Source organism: Panthera uncia, chromosome D4 (assembly GCF_023721935.1).
Source record: "Panthera uncia isolate 11264 chromosome D4, Puncia_PCG_1.0, whole genome shotgun sequence".
NCBI lineage: Eukaryota > Metazoa > Chordata > Mammalia > Carnivora > Felidae > Panthera > Panthera uncia.
The window spans coordinates 59,683,165-59,696,031 of NC_064807.1; positions in this window are offsets into that span (position 1 = coordinate 59,683,165).

The window sequence follows — 12,867 nt, forward strand, 5'->3', positions numbered from 1 at the left end:
TCAATTCTACCCAAATTATTCCATAGGTTCAACTCAATCCCTGTCAATATTCCAGCAGGATTGTTTGTTTAGAAATTGACAAACTGAGGGACGCCTGGGTGGCTCAGTCGGTTAAATGTCCGACTTCAGCTCAGGTCATGATCTCACGGTTTGTGAGTTTGAGCTCCACATCAGGCTCTGTGCTTATAGCACAGAGCCTGGAGCCTGCTTTGGATTGTGTCTTCCCCTCTCTCTGCTCCTACCCCGCTCATGCTCTATCTCTCTCAAAAATAAATATGTGGTCTATTCTGGAGAATGTTCCATGTGCACTGGGGAAGAATGTATATTCCACTGCTTTAGAATGAAATGTTCTGAATGTTAAGTCCATCTGGTCCAGCGTGTCATTCAAAGCCATTGTTTCCTTGTTGATTTTTTTATTATCTGTCCATTGCTGTGAGTGGGCTGTTGAAGTCCCCTAGTATTATGGTATTACTATCAATGAGTTTCTTTATGTTTGTGATTGATTTATATATTTGGGTGTTCTCACATTTGGAGCATAAATGTTTATAATTGTTAGGTCTTTTTGGTGGATAGACCCCTTAGTTATGATATAATGCCCTTCTTCATCTCTTGATACAGTCTTTATTTTAAAGTCTAGATTGTCTGATATAAGTATGGCTACTCCAGCTTTCTTTTGTTGACCATTAGCATGATAGATGGTTCTCCATCTCCTTACTTTCAATCTGAAGGTGTCTTTAGGTCTAAAGTGGGTCTCCTGTAAACAGCATATAGATGGATCTTGTTTTCTTATCCATTCTGTTACCCTATGTCTTTTGATTGGAGCATTTAGTCCATTGACATTTTAGAGTGAGTACTGAAAGATATGAATTTATTGCCATTATGTTGCATGTAGAATTGGAGTTTCTGGTAGGGTCCTCTGGTCCTTTCTAGTCTTTGTTGCTTTTGGTCTTTATTTATTTGTTTTTTTCTTTTTCATTTTTTCTCCCCTCAGAGAGTCCCCCTTAAAATTTCTTGCAGGGCTGGTTTAGTGGTCACAAACTCCTTTAATTTTTGTTTGTCTGGGAAACTTTTTATCTTTCCTTCTATTTTGAATGACAGCCTTGCTGGATAAAGAATTCTTGGCTGCATATTTTTCTGATTCAGCACATTGAATATATCCTGCCACTACTTTCTGGCCTGCCAAGTTTCTGTGGATAGGTCTGCTGCAAACCTGATCTGTCTTCCCTTGTAGGTTAAGGACTTTTTTTTCTCTTGCTACTTTCATGATCCTCTCCTTGCCTGAGTATTTTGTGAATTTGACTACTATATGCCTTGATGATGGTTGGTTTTTGTTGAATCTAATGGGAGTCCTCTGTGCTTCCTGACCTTTGATGTCTGTGTCTTTCCCCAGGTTAGGAAAGTTTTCTGCTATGATTTGCTCACATAATCCTTTTACCTCTATTTCTCTCTCTTCCTCTTCTGGGACCCTTATGATTCTGATGTTGTTCCTTTTTAATGAGTCACTGATTTCTCTAATTCTTAAATCATGCTCTTTTGCCTTAATCTCCCTCTTTTATTCTGCGTCATTATTCTCCATAAGTTTGTCCTCTATATCGCCAATTCTCTGTTCTGCCTCATCCATCCTTGCTGCCATGGCATCCATTCGAGATTGCAGCTCAGTTATAGCATTTTTTATTTCATCCTGACTAGCTTTACTTCTTTTATCTCCACAGAAAGGGATTCTAATCTATTTTTGACTCCAGCTAGTATTTTTATTATCATGATTCTAAATTCTGGTTCAGACATCTTGCTTGTATCTGTGTTGGTTAAGTCCCGGCTGTCATTTCTTCCTGCTCTTTCACTTGGGGTGAATTCCTTCATTTCATTATTTTGAAGAGAGAAAAGGAATTAATGGGTTAAAAAAAATAAAATAAAAAAAAATTAGAAATAAAAAATTAAAACCAAACACACACACACACACACACACACACACACACACAATCGAATAAATGATGCTAGGTCCTAAGTGTGTTTTGGTCTGAGTGTTGAAAGGGGCTTGATAGATTAGAGAAAAAAGGGGGGAAAAAGGAAAAAAAAAAAAGGAAATCATTTGAAAATTTGAAAAGATGAATACACTGAAGTAGACTAAAATGAAATGATGGAAGTAAACTATAATTTGAAAAAATTTACACAAAAGTAAAAAATATAGTAGAAAAAAATTAAATAAAAATATTTTTAATAAAAATTGAAAATAGCAATGAATTTTTTCTCTTTCTGTATTCAAGAAAGAGAAACAAAAAAAGAGAAAAAAGGAAAAAGGAAAAAAAAAAAGAAAGAAAATTGAATAGATGGACCGGCAAACAGACTGAAATACGACTGAAATTACTTCACTTTCCCCTAGAAATCAAACTACGAAGTGCTTTATAGTCCATAAACTAAGCAGGCGGTGAGACTTCTGTTCTTGAAGAGGGAGGTTGGCCCAGTTGGGCGGGGCTTAGTGTAACAACTCCGTTCTCCACTAGATGGCGCTACTAGCCTACTGGGGTGGCTTGTTGTGGTGCTTGTAGGTGTGAATGCACATGCGCGGGAGCGGTGAAAATGGTGTCACCCAGCTACCCAGTCTCTAGTATCGGGACTCTGTTCTCCCAGATCAGCAATCGCACACCTGTCCTTTGTCTTCGGCTTCCATCCACTCCCCACTTTTACACAGTCTGTGACCAAAGCTCCAGGCAGCACCTCCCTCCTGAGTTTTGTCTCAGGTGCAGCTGTTTTTCCCGACCCCTTACTTCTGAAGGTCTGTGGCTTTGACCCGTTCTGCCCTTTTGCAGGAGGGTCTCACCGAGTAATGGTCAGGTGCCAGCCACACCCAGGAACGTTCACAGGACTGTGCTGCTGCTGATGCCCAGAGACTGCAGCCAGGTGTCAGCCCACCCCAGCAAAAGTTCGTGAGATAGTGTAGCAGCAGCATTTCAGGAATTATGGCAAATCACAACACACATCTAGCACCAGGTTTCACCCTTAACGACCTTGTTCCAGCACCAGCGAATGTGGTTGTTCTCCTGGGTCCACTGGGGCCTGGCCTTTGGGGGACCCACACAGGCTCTACCAGGTGTCCTCCCAGCAGAGGAACTGCCTCTCCCGGTGTGGCCTGAAGAACCCCAGACTCCACTCTGCTCCTGGGGATTCGCCCTTCCCACCAGAGCACCACCAGGTATTGAGTTGCGGAGTTTCAGACTCTGCACTCCCCCTGTTTACAGTCTTAATGGAATTTAAACCCCCTCCTTTCTCCTTTCTCCCTTTTTAGTTCAGTCCCTGTGGCTGTTTCCACTTTTCCACTTTCTTTCCAGCTGCTTTTGGGGGGAGTGCTTTTCCCGAATTCCATCCCCCACCCCATCTCTGTCCTCTCTCCACACGCAAAAGCAGTTCCCTAGCCTCCGCAGCTTCTCTCTCCCCCAGTTCACCTCTCCGTGCTGCGTACCTGCTGAATTCTGTGGTTCAGGTTGTGCAGATTGTTGTGTCAATCCTCAGATCAGTTTTCTAGGTGTGCAGGGTGGTTTAGTATTGGTCTGACTGTATTTCATGGACCCGAGATGCACAAAAAACTTCCATGCTGTTCCACCATCTTGGCTCCTCCCCCTCTCTCAAAACTAAACAAATGTTGAAAAAAAAAAAAGGAATGGACTACTGGTACATACTGCAACATGGATGAATGTCAAAACCATTGGCCAAGTTTAATAAGTACGATGACAAACCTGTAACAGGCATGAGGGAACTTTTTGGATGATAGAAATGTTCTAAAACTGGATTTTGGTGATGGATATACAACCCTAAAAGTCGCTACGCATCATTCATTGTACCCATGCACACAATGTGGTGGGTGTAAATCATACCTCAATCATCTGTTAAAGAACTTCTGCCAGTCTTGCCACCCCGTGCTTTATCGCTAGTCCTACTGAATCGCCCTCTCAATGCCCTGCACACCCTGCTCCTCAAAGCCTCTTGGTGTGGCTTTCCTTCTCTGGCCTGCCAGGTCTTCCCCTAGCCTCTGCTCAAATGTCACTTCCTCCACGTTTGCTCATCCTGCCTGGTGGTACATCACTGATCCCCTGCAGCATTTCCAAATCACTTGGTACAGCCTCTAATTGCCCCTCATTCCCATTTTAGCCCCAGTAGGATTTTCAGGACTTCGTCTCCCTCCTCGCCTTGAAGGAAGAAGAGGGCTTTCCTACCTTTCCCTTGTCTAGCGCCTGAGGACTAACAAAATTGGATCCGGATTATTCGGATGCTAACTCTGCGGGGCCCTTGACCTCTCAGGGAGCATGGCGTGATGGGGGTGCCCTGTCAGAAGCACACCTCCACTTCTTCAGGCTATCTTCTCTGCAGCGCTCCCCGCCACGCTGTTTCTGAAGCCCACGTCACAGCATGCACACGCTTCCTTCTAAGCCCTTGTCCTTGACTGGCTCCAAGGCTGGCCTCTGCAGTTAGAAATGAGCATCCCCACAACAGGGGCCAGGGGCGTTCACTGTGACCCTGTTGCCTAGCCGGGGGTTTGGTTCGGAGCAGACCCCACGAAGAGCTTGTGGATGAATGAGCATCCCGTTTAAGGAATCCTGAATGGATTTGATGTGACAGAATGTAACTATGGAGCTGGATACTTACTTTATAGAAGCGAAGTCTTTCACCCACGGGCTCCCCAAATGGAGGGCCTGCAAGCTTTTTATACAGGCATTCCAGCCTCCAGCTTCCCTTCAGGCTTTCTTAGAGAAGACTTTTTTCTTTGTCCTTCCTCATGGCCCCACCCATCCCTGGCTTCCCTCTTGCTGTTCTGTTTACTTCTTCCATCAGCTACTTCCATTGTCCTTCTCTCTGTAGTTTTCTCACACTTGATTTTTTTTTTTCTAAACCAGTGGGCTCTCCTTAGAACCCAGCAGCTCTTTTTTAAAATGTTTGTTTATTTTTGAGAGAGAGACACACACAGAGCATGAGCGGGGGTGGGGTGGGGGGGTGGTGGGCAGAGAGAGAGGGAGACACACAATCGGAAGCAGGCTTAAGTCTCCAAACTGTCAGCACAGAGCCCCACACGGGCTTGAACCCACGAACTGTGAGATCACGACCTGAGCTGAAGTCAGACACTCAACTGAGCCAGCCAGGTGCCCCCCAGCACCTTTTTGGTAAGAGTAAGTTTGGGGCTTTTTGATTTAAATTATTTAAAATGAAAGAATATTTTTACATTCTCAATAACTGTTTATTGAGCATTGACGATATAACAAATTCTATACATTATCATTCACGTCTATTTTCTTGTACTGTTCTTTCAGATTAAATCACTATCAGAATTCTTACAGCATTCCAGACCTCAGCCCAGCTTGTAAGCTTGGTGAACCAGATGATTTTGGAAGTCTTTCCAGTTCTAATATTTTCTGATCCTAATATAGTTTTTCCCTTATGTTTCTTTTTTAAAGTAAGAAGTGAATGAAATCTGCTTTGATCTTATTGGGAGCTCGATATTTTTGAACTTAGGAACAAGAGTTTGGTTCATTAGATTGTACGGCCTGAGCTTTTAAGGAATGTATCCTGAGCGTGGATGAGTGTGATCTGGAAATCCCGTGCTTGCTAAACACAGGTTGGGTCTGGCAGCATGGCTGACCAGATATAATTTGATTCCTCCTGGACTCTTTGGTGCCTTGGCTATGTTGGAGTTATTCCAAAAGCCAGTCTGTGGATCTGTGTCTCTGGGTGTAAGGGGACTTGCACAGTGCTTGACATATAGTAGGTACCCAATAGGTATTTGTTGAATGCCTGCACGCCAGGTCAGGTAATGTAACGTCTCAGAAATGCAGGCAGCCCTTCTTTCTGTGACTGTAGGATAGAGGGTTACCCCTGCCTCTCTGTTTACTCGTTTTTAGTGACCAGAGAGGCATTCACTGTTTCACAGGACAGTATAAGTTATTTTTGGAAGGAATACTTATTAAAAGGTCCCTTCTGGTATGCTCTCATTCCTCTTCATTGGTCCCACACACCAAGCCTTTGCCCCAGGGCAGCGGTGTCAGAAATTCGAGACCATGTTCTCCCTTGGGCCAGCTCTTTGCTGGGTTGAACAAACCCTATTTCTTAAACTGTTGCCCAGGCCTTCCCACACATCTCTCTGTATGATTCTGACTTCTTACTTATATTGCTAGGAATCCATGCCCCTGGTAGAAGATAAACCAGATTTCAGGTCTCTGCTAGTCTCAGAAGGTAGTTATTTATAAAAACAAAACAGAAAGCCTTTCCCACTCAAAGCCTTCCCCACTCCTCCAAAGAGTCCTCAGCAGATGGCAGTGTTGATCTTTCATTTTTTTTGTTTCGTTTGGTTTTTTTGTTGTTGTTTTTTGTGGGTTTTTTGGGGGGTTAGTTTTTGGTCTGTGGAGGGTGTTTTTTTGTTTGATTTTCACAAATTTAGAACAGTCAACGTTTCTGCCTTGCTTTATTTAGATTGCAGGTTCCACAAAATGTAGTTCTTTTTACTCAGTGTCTTTTTTGTTTGGTCCTTACCAAAAACCATAAGTCCCCTAGGCAGGTTAAGAATTAAGTAAGTCCTCAAACTAGTATCCTATTTAAAAAAAAATTTAATTGCAAAAGTTATGCGTGCTTGTAAAAATTCAAAAGATACAGAAGTGTAGGAAGTAAAAGTGAGTGAAGGTTTTCCAGGTGTTTTACTGGGCATGCAAAGTATGTATACGACAATATATGTATATATAAATGGGGCCATACTATTTATATTACTCTGCACCTTACATTAGCTTCCTCACAGCGTATGCATTCCTCCACGTCAGTACATACAATCTACGTTCTTCCCACTTTCGTGGCTTATAACATTTACATTCTGTTCCGGAACTGTAGTCAAGTCTTCCAGGCCTGAACTTCTGAATACTTAAACCCAATAAAAATAGCATTTACCATACTGTGGTTATGTAAATATTAATCACAGCAGAACAAAATGAAATCAGATCTACAGCAAAATAAAGAAAACCCATGAGTTTATCCCCTACCATGAAATTGTTAAGGTTCAAAGCTGTCTCTTCTTTTTTAATGGAATTTCCCCCTTTATTATTTTATTTTAAAAATTAATGTAATCAAATTGTAATTGACATACAATACCCTGTTCATCATTTCAGTTATACCCCACAGTGATTCAATATCTGTATACACGATGAAGTGATCAGTGCAATTTACCATCACCATACAGAGTTGTTTACAATGTCATTGATTATATTCCCTGTGTCAAAGCTGCCTTTTAATTTCATTTTTCCTTTCCTCACTTTTACTCAGCTACCACTCTTCTTTATTAGTTTGTTTTCATCTCATGTTTCTTAAATCTCATTCTTGCATTCCTTTTGCTCTGCTCCAGTATCTCCTTGAGTAGTGTGTGCATTTGAGTGCTGCCATCATAAGGTTTCCCAGCACAGCTGATTGCTGGTTCGGCCGGAAATATAATTTAGCTTTAAATTCATAGTCCACGAATTTTAAAGGCGTAGTTTAAATTTTGTTTTATGTTTACTTATTTTTGAGACAGAGAGAGTGTGAGCACGAGCGAGCACAAGTGGGGGAGGGGCAGAGAGCGAGGGAGACACAGAATCTGAAGCAGGTTCCAGGCTCTGAACTGTCAGCATAGAGAGCCTGATGTGGGGCTTGAACCCACAAACCATGAAATCGTGACCTGAGCTGAAGTCGGGTGCTTAATCGACTGAGCCACCAGGCGCCCCTAAAGGCATAGTTTAAAAGTATTTCTGATGGGAAGTCTGATGTTAGATTCACACTCCTCTGTGACTGACCTATTTTTTTTTTTTTCTTTCTTTCTGGACGCCTTTGAGACTTTATCGTTGTTCTTGGGGTTCTGAAATTTCTATAAGTATCTATTTTTATTTATCCTGTTTGGTACCTGGTGGGCCCTTTCAATCTGAAGATTTATGTTTTCCCCTAGCTAAGAAAACTTTTCTGTTATGTCTTTGATTTCCCCCCTTCCTTTTTCTCTTTTCTCCCTTCCTCCCTTCCTTTCTCTTCTTCTGTTCAAACTCCTATTGAATGAATGAATGTGGAATTCCTGGATCTTCCCTCTGTATGCTTTTTGTATTCTTTCATTTTTCAATGCCTTGTGCTTTTTCCTGCGTTGTAGATTTCATTGACTTCCAGATAACCAGCCTCGTTTTCAGTCTTGGCCACATTATTCCTTCAGTTTTCTGTATTTTAAAATTTTGACAATCCTTTCATTTATTTTTATTTTTTGTAATGTTTATTTTTATTTTTAAGGGCCATGGATGGGGGGCAGGAGCAGAGAGAGAGGGAAACAGAGGATCCGAAGCAGGTTCCAGGCTCTGAGCGGTCAGTGCAGAGCCTGACGCAGGGCTCCAACTACCTAACTGAACCGTGAGATCATGACCTGAGCCAAAGTCCGACGCTTAACTGACTGAGCCACACAGGCACCCCTTGATGACCTTTTTAAATGTACAGAAATGATTTCTTGTTCTTCTGATGGCTCCCTTCTTAATGGCAGCTAGCTCTTATTTCAGAGATTTAACATTCTCTCAAATCTCTCCAAAGATACTTCGAGTTTCCTTTTGAACATTCCCTACTGCATCTTGTTTTGTCTGTGGTGGTTCCTTTTGTTTATTCATCTTTGTTTAGCTTTCCTGCTGTTGGTTTTCCTCAAGTTGGTGACCCCTGGCTGTTCATTCACTTTCGTAAATGAAGGACTAGACTAATCTGCCTAAGTGGCTGGTAAGGCCCATTTCCCAGGCTTGAGAGGCCTGGCTGCAGGCGCCTAAGAGTGATTGGGCTGTGTTGTCCATGTGCTTACCTCTAGATTGCAAGCTGGGGATGCCCACACTTTCCACCGTAAGAAGAGTTTTCAGTAATGAGCATGTTTTCCTCTTGGGTAGAGCAAAACCCTCCTCCCCTGACATAAATGTCCCTTGTGAATGTCTAGGGAGACTTTAAGCTCTATTCTACTTTTCTGCTGAGTTTTGACACCCATATTAGGATCCCTTCCCAGATTGATCACCCACAGTTTTTGGAGAGTAATTTTTGAGTCCTAGGGACCCAAGAGACACAATTTCTCCTTATGGGTTGGGAGTAGGGGAGGGGGAAAGGTGGGGGGTCCCTACCGGCCCACGTACTGAATGTAGTCCTTTGCTCCGTTATTCTGGTGATGTCCTGTGTTTCTGTTTTGGAGTTCTTGGGTCTGAGTTGAGAGTTTCTCTGGAACTCACTTGAGAAGGAAAGTTCTTGGTCCTGGAGTTTGGCGCTATGGATTATCTTTGCTCTCTCTCAGTGACTCCATTCCCATTTACTTCCAGCTTCTTGCATTTTCTCAGACTTTCCGATCTGCTGCCACCCTCTCTTGTTTTCTAGCAGCAATATGACTTAATTCTTTAAAAACTACCCTATACTTATTCTAATGAGCCCACGGCTTAGTGGAGAGGTGGACACATGTGCTCGGTTTGTGACTTCCAATGCAATGTATTGTTCAAACTTCAAATTTTGTCTTGATGCACATGGTCCCAAAGGTATAAGATGGATATATAAAGTGAAAATGCCCTTTTCATCCTGTTGCAGATAAAGACCACTAGTTGCCCCCTTCTGCCTGTTCTTTCCTTCTTCCACTAGAAATAAAGCCCCAGATTTTAGCGGGGCTCATCTCATGACTACTCAACTAAGGAGGGTACCTCCTAGGTGTGGCCAAGTGATTGGGTTCTGGACAATGGTAGGGGAGCAGAAACTGTGTGCTGAACATTCCTGGGCTCCTCTGAAAGACATGGATGTGCCTGCCAATTCCTTGCTTCCCCCTTTCCTATTGGCCGGAATGCAGATTTGGTGGGGAGCCATCCTTGTCCATGCAGAGGAGGGCAACGCCGTAGGAATGGAAGAACAACAGAATGGAAAGGGGCCTGGGAGTTCCTGACACTTCATTGCCATTATGCCAGCCTCGTATGTGGGAGAGAAATGAGATGCTCTCTTGTTTCAGCCTTGTATCCTGGGGTCACTTCTTACAGCAGCCTATCCTATCTCCTAGCTGGAAGAATTTCTGGGCTACTCGGTCCTCCCTGGAGGCAACCAGTGTGAACATACCGCTGGATCCTTCCAGAAACCTTTCATGCAGGGACTAACATATATATCCACACATGCATGCGTATATGCACACACATACACACAGACATATATATAGCCCCCTGTCCCTTTCCACATAAATGATATTAAACCAAGCAGCTATTTTTTGAAGAGACTGAGCTCTGAAAAGGAGGATTGTTCCAGCTTCTCTTCTGTGCTGACAGACTGATCTCTGCCTCCAAAGGTGCACACTGCCCCCCTAGTGAAACCAAACCCTCTCTACTCTGAGACAGCTTCTTACCCAAATACGTCCCCCAGATGACTCATTACTCCTCCCCCTTCTAAAAAAGGACATTTATTGAAATGTTGTAACCACACAGAATAATCATTGTGAGAAGTTCCAGCAAATTCATTTCCCCCTCCATCCTGCATCTCCAGGGGTCTGCACGATAGAAGCTATGCTCTGGGGGATGCCCAGCGGGCACCCTGTTATCTCAGCCCTGGTGCTGCTTCCACAAGCTCCAAACGCAGACGTTTCAGCTCAACAATGAGCTGACTCTTCAAGGCCTCCTTGTAAGGTCTGTTCTCTCTGCCCATCTTCCCCCCGCCCACTGCCACTCCCGTGCTGGGTTCCAGTGCCCTGAATTGATCTTGTGAGAGAAAGCACTGGAAACGGGACGGCATCTATCCTGAACTTTCTATTTCTACCCTTTCTGAAAAGAAGGGAGAAGCCAGGAATCTACCAAGCTTGGTGGGAAACGGAAAAGGTCTGTGTGTTGGAGGGAGAGGTGGGTGGGATCAGTCTCAGAACAGAGAGACAATCTATTAGGGCCGCTTCCTGTGCAGCCTGGGCCAGCACGGTATTGTCACACCTGTGTCTTCCTGACTTTTCTCACCCCTCCTGCCTATCTGAACCCTGCCCAGCTCAAAACTACACGCTCCACTCACAAGGGTGTGGAGGAGCTGCTTGTGGAACCGATATCCTTTGAAAAACCTTATTTATTGATAGGTAATGCACTGAAAGAATCCACAAATGGTACAGCCATTATGGAAAATGGCATGGAGTTTCCTCAGAAAATTAAAACTAGAATTGCCATATGATCCAGCAATCCCGCTTCTGGATCTATATCAGAAGGAAATGAAAACAGCATCTAAAAAGAGATACCTGCACTCCCATATTCACTGCAGCGTTATTAACAGTGGCCAAGATGTGGACACAACCGAATGTTGTGACAACCAATGTCCTTCAACAGAGGAATGGATAAAGAAGATGTGATACACACACACACACACACACACACGGCAAATGATATATCTCATTTATTTATTTTACTATATATATTATTTTTTTACTATATCATTTTTTATTTTCTATAGTACATGTATATAAGATAAATAAGATATATCATTTAGCTATGAGACGTGAGGAAATCCTGCCATCCACAACAACTTGGATGAAACTCAAGGGCATTATGCTAAGTGAAATAAGCTGGACAGAGAAAGACTGATTCTGCATATGTGTTTCATATGTAAATCATGTATATGTGGAATTTTAAAAAGCCAAATTCATAGAAACAAAGAATGGTAGTGGGGGGGGGGTTGGGAATGGGAAGATACTGGTCAAAGGAAGATATTGGTCTTATAACTTCTGATTATGAGGTTAACAAGTTTGGAGGCTCTAATGTAGAGCAAGGTGCTTATAGCTAGTAATACTGTACTACATACTTGAAGGTTACTATGAGAGTAAATCTTAACTGTTCTTACAGCACAAAAGAAACGGTAATTGTGAGGGACTAGAGGTGCTAGCGGAGGCTATGGTGGCAGGAAGCATTTTTGCCAACATTCTCTTGATGGATGCCTGACTCTCAGGACCAACCAATGGAAGGGGTCCAAATGGCTCGTCTCACCCACGAGGGACACACCTCCAGACTTACAAACCCAGGACGACCCACTGGGATTTTTCTCTGCCCTTATCTAGGTCACCGAGGGGTTAAGCTTCTGCTGACCCTCCAGGTTTTCAGCCATTAATCATTGGGAACCAGAGCTGCCCTTGTAACGTTGTAAAGCTTACCAGCAATTAACCTGTGTTAGAGGAGCATTGTTACCCTGGCCTGGCTTCCTTCACCCTCCAAATTAACATTTCCCAAGCAAAGTGCCAGTTAATTGGAAGGGCAATAGAAAGAAAGGCCACACACCCACCTAGTCTAACTTAATAACCTTGAAAGGAGCCATTAATGAATGGGACACATCGCACATTCAGATCTGGTCGAGTCCTACGCTTGGGTTTCCCGGCTCTGCTCTGCGCCCGCCCAACCCGCCAGCGCCCCAGGCTGTAAAACACACACTGGAATAAAACTTCCCCTCTGCAGAATGTCCCCACTGACCGGGGTGGGGGAGGGGGGTCCGAAGAGGTTCCTGGAAGCGCTCTTCTTATTGTCTAGACGGGGAAACTGAGGCTGAGGAAAAGGAAGAGCACTGCCTGGAGTCCCCCCCCCCCCCCCCCCCCCCCGCCCCCCCCCGCCCCCCCCCCCCGTCAGCGGCGGGCTGCTCCCCCGCCTGCTCCTCCCTCCGCTCCGCCTTGAAATGCTGAGCAGAGTCCCCTCTGCTTCTGGGTGCCAGGGCGTGTCACCGTTCATGTCGCTGCAGAGCAAGAGGCTGCTGTAGACAGTGGCAGCGGTGTCCCCAGGCAGCCTGCTCTCACTGCCTGTCCCCGTGTGCACCTTTGGGTGCACTGGCACCCTCCTCCTCCAGCCGGGCAATCTGGGGGTCCTCGCAGACCCTCCTCCCCTCAATTCCCGCTGT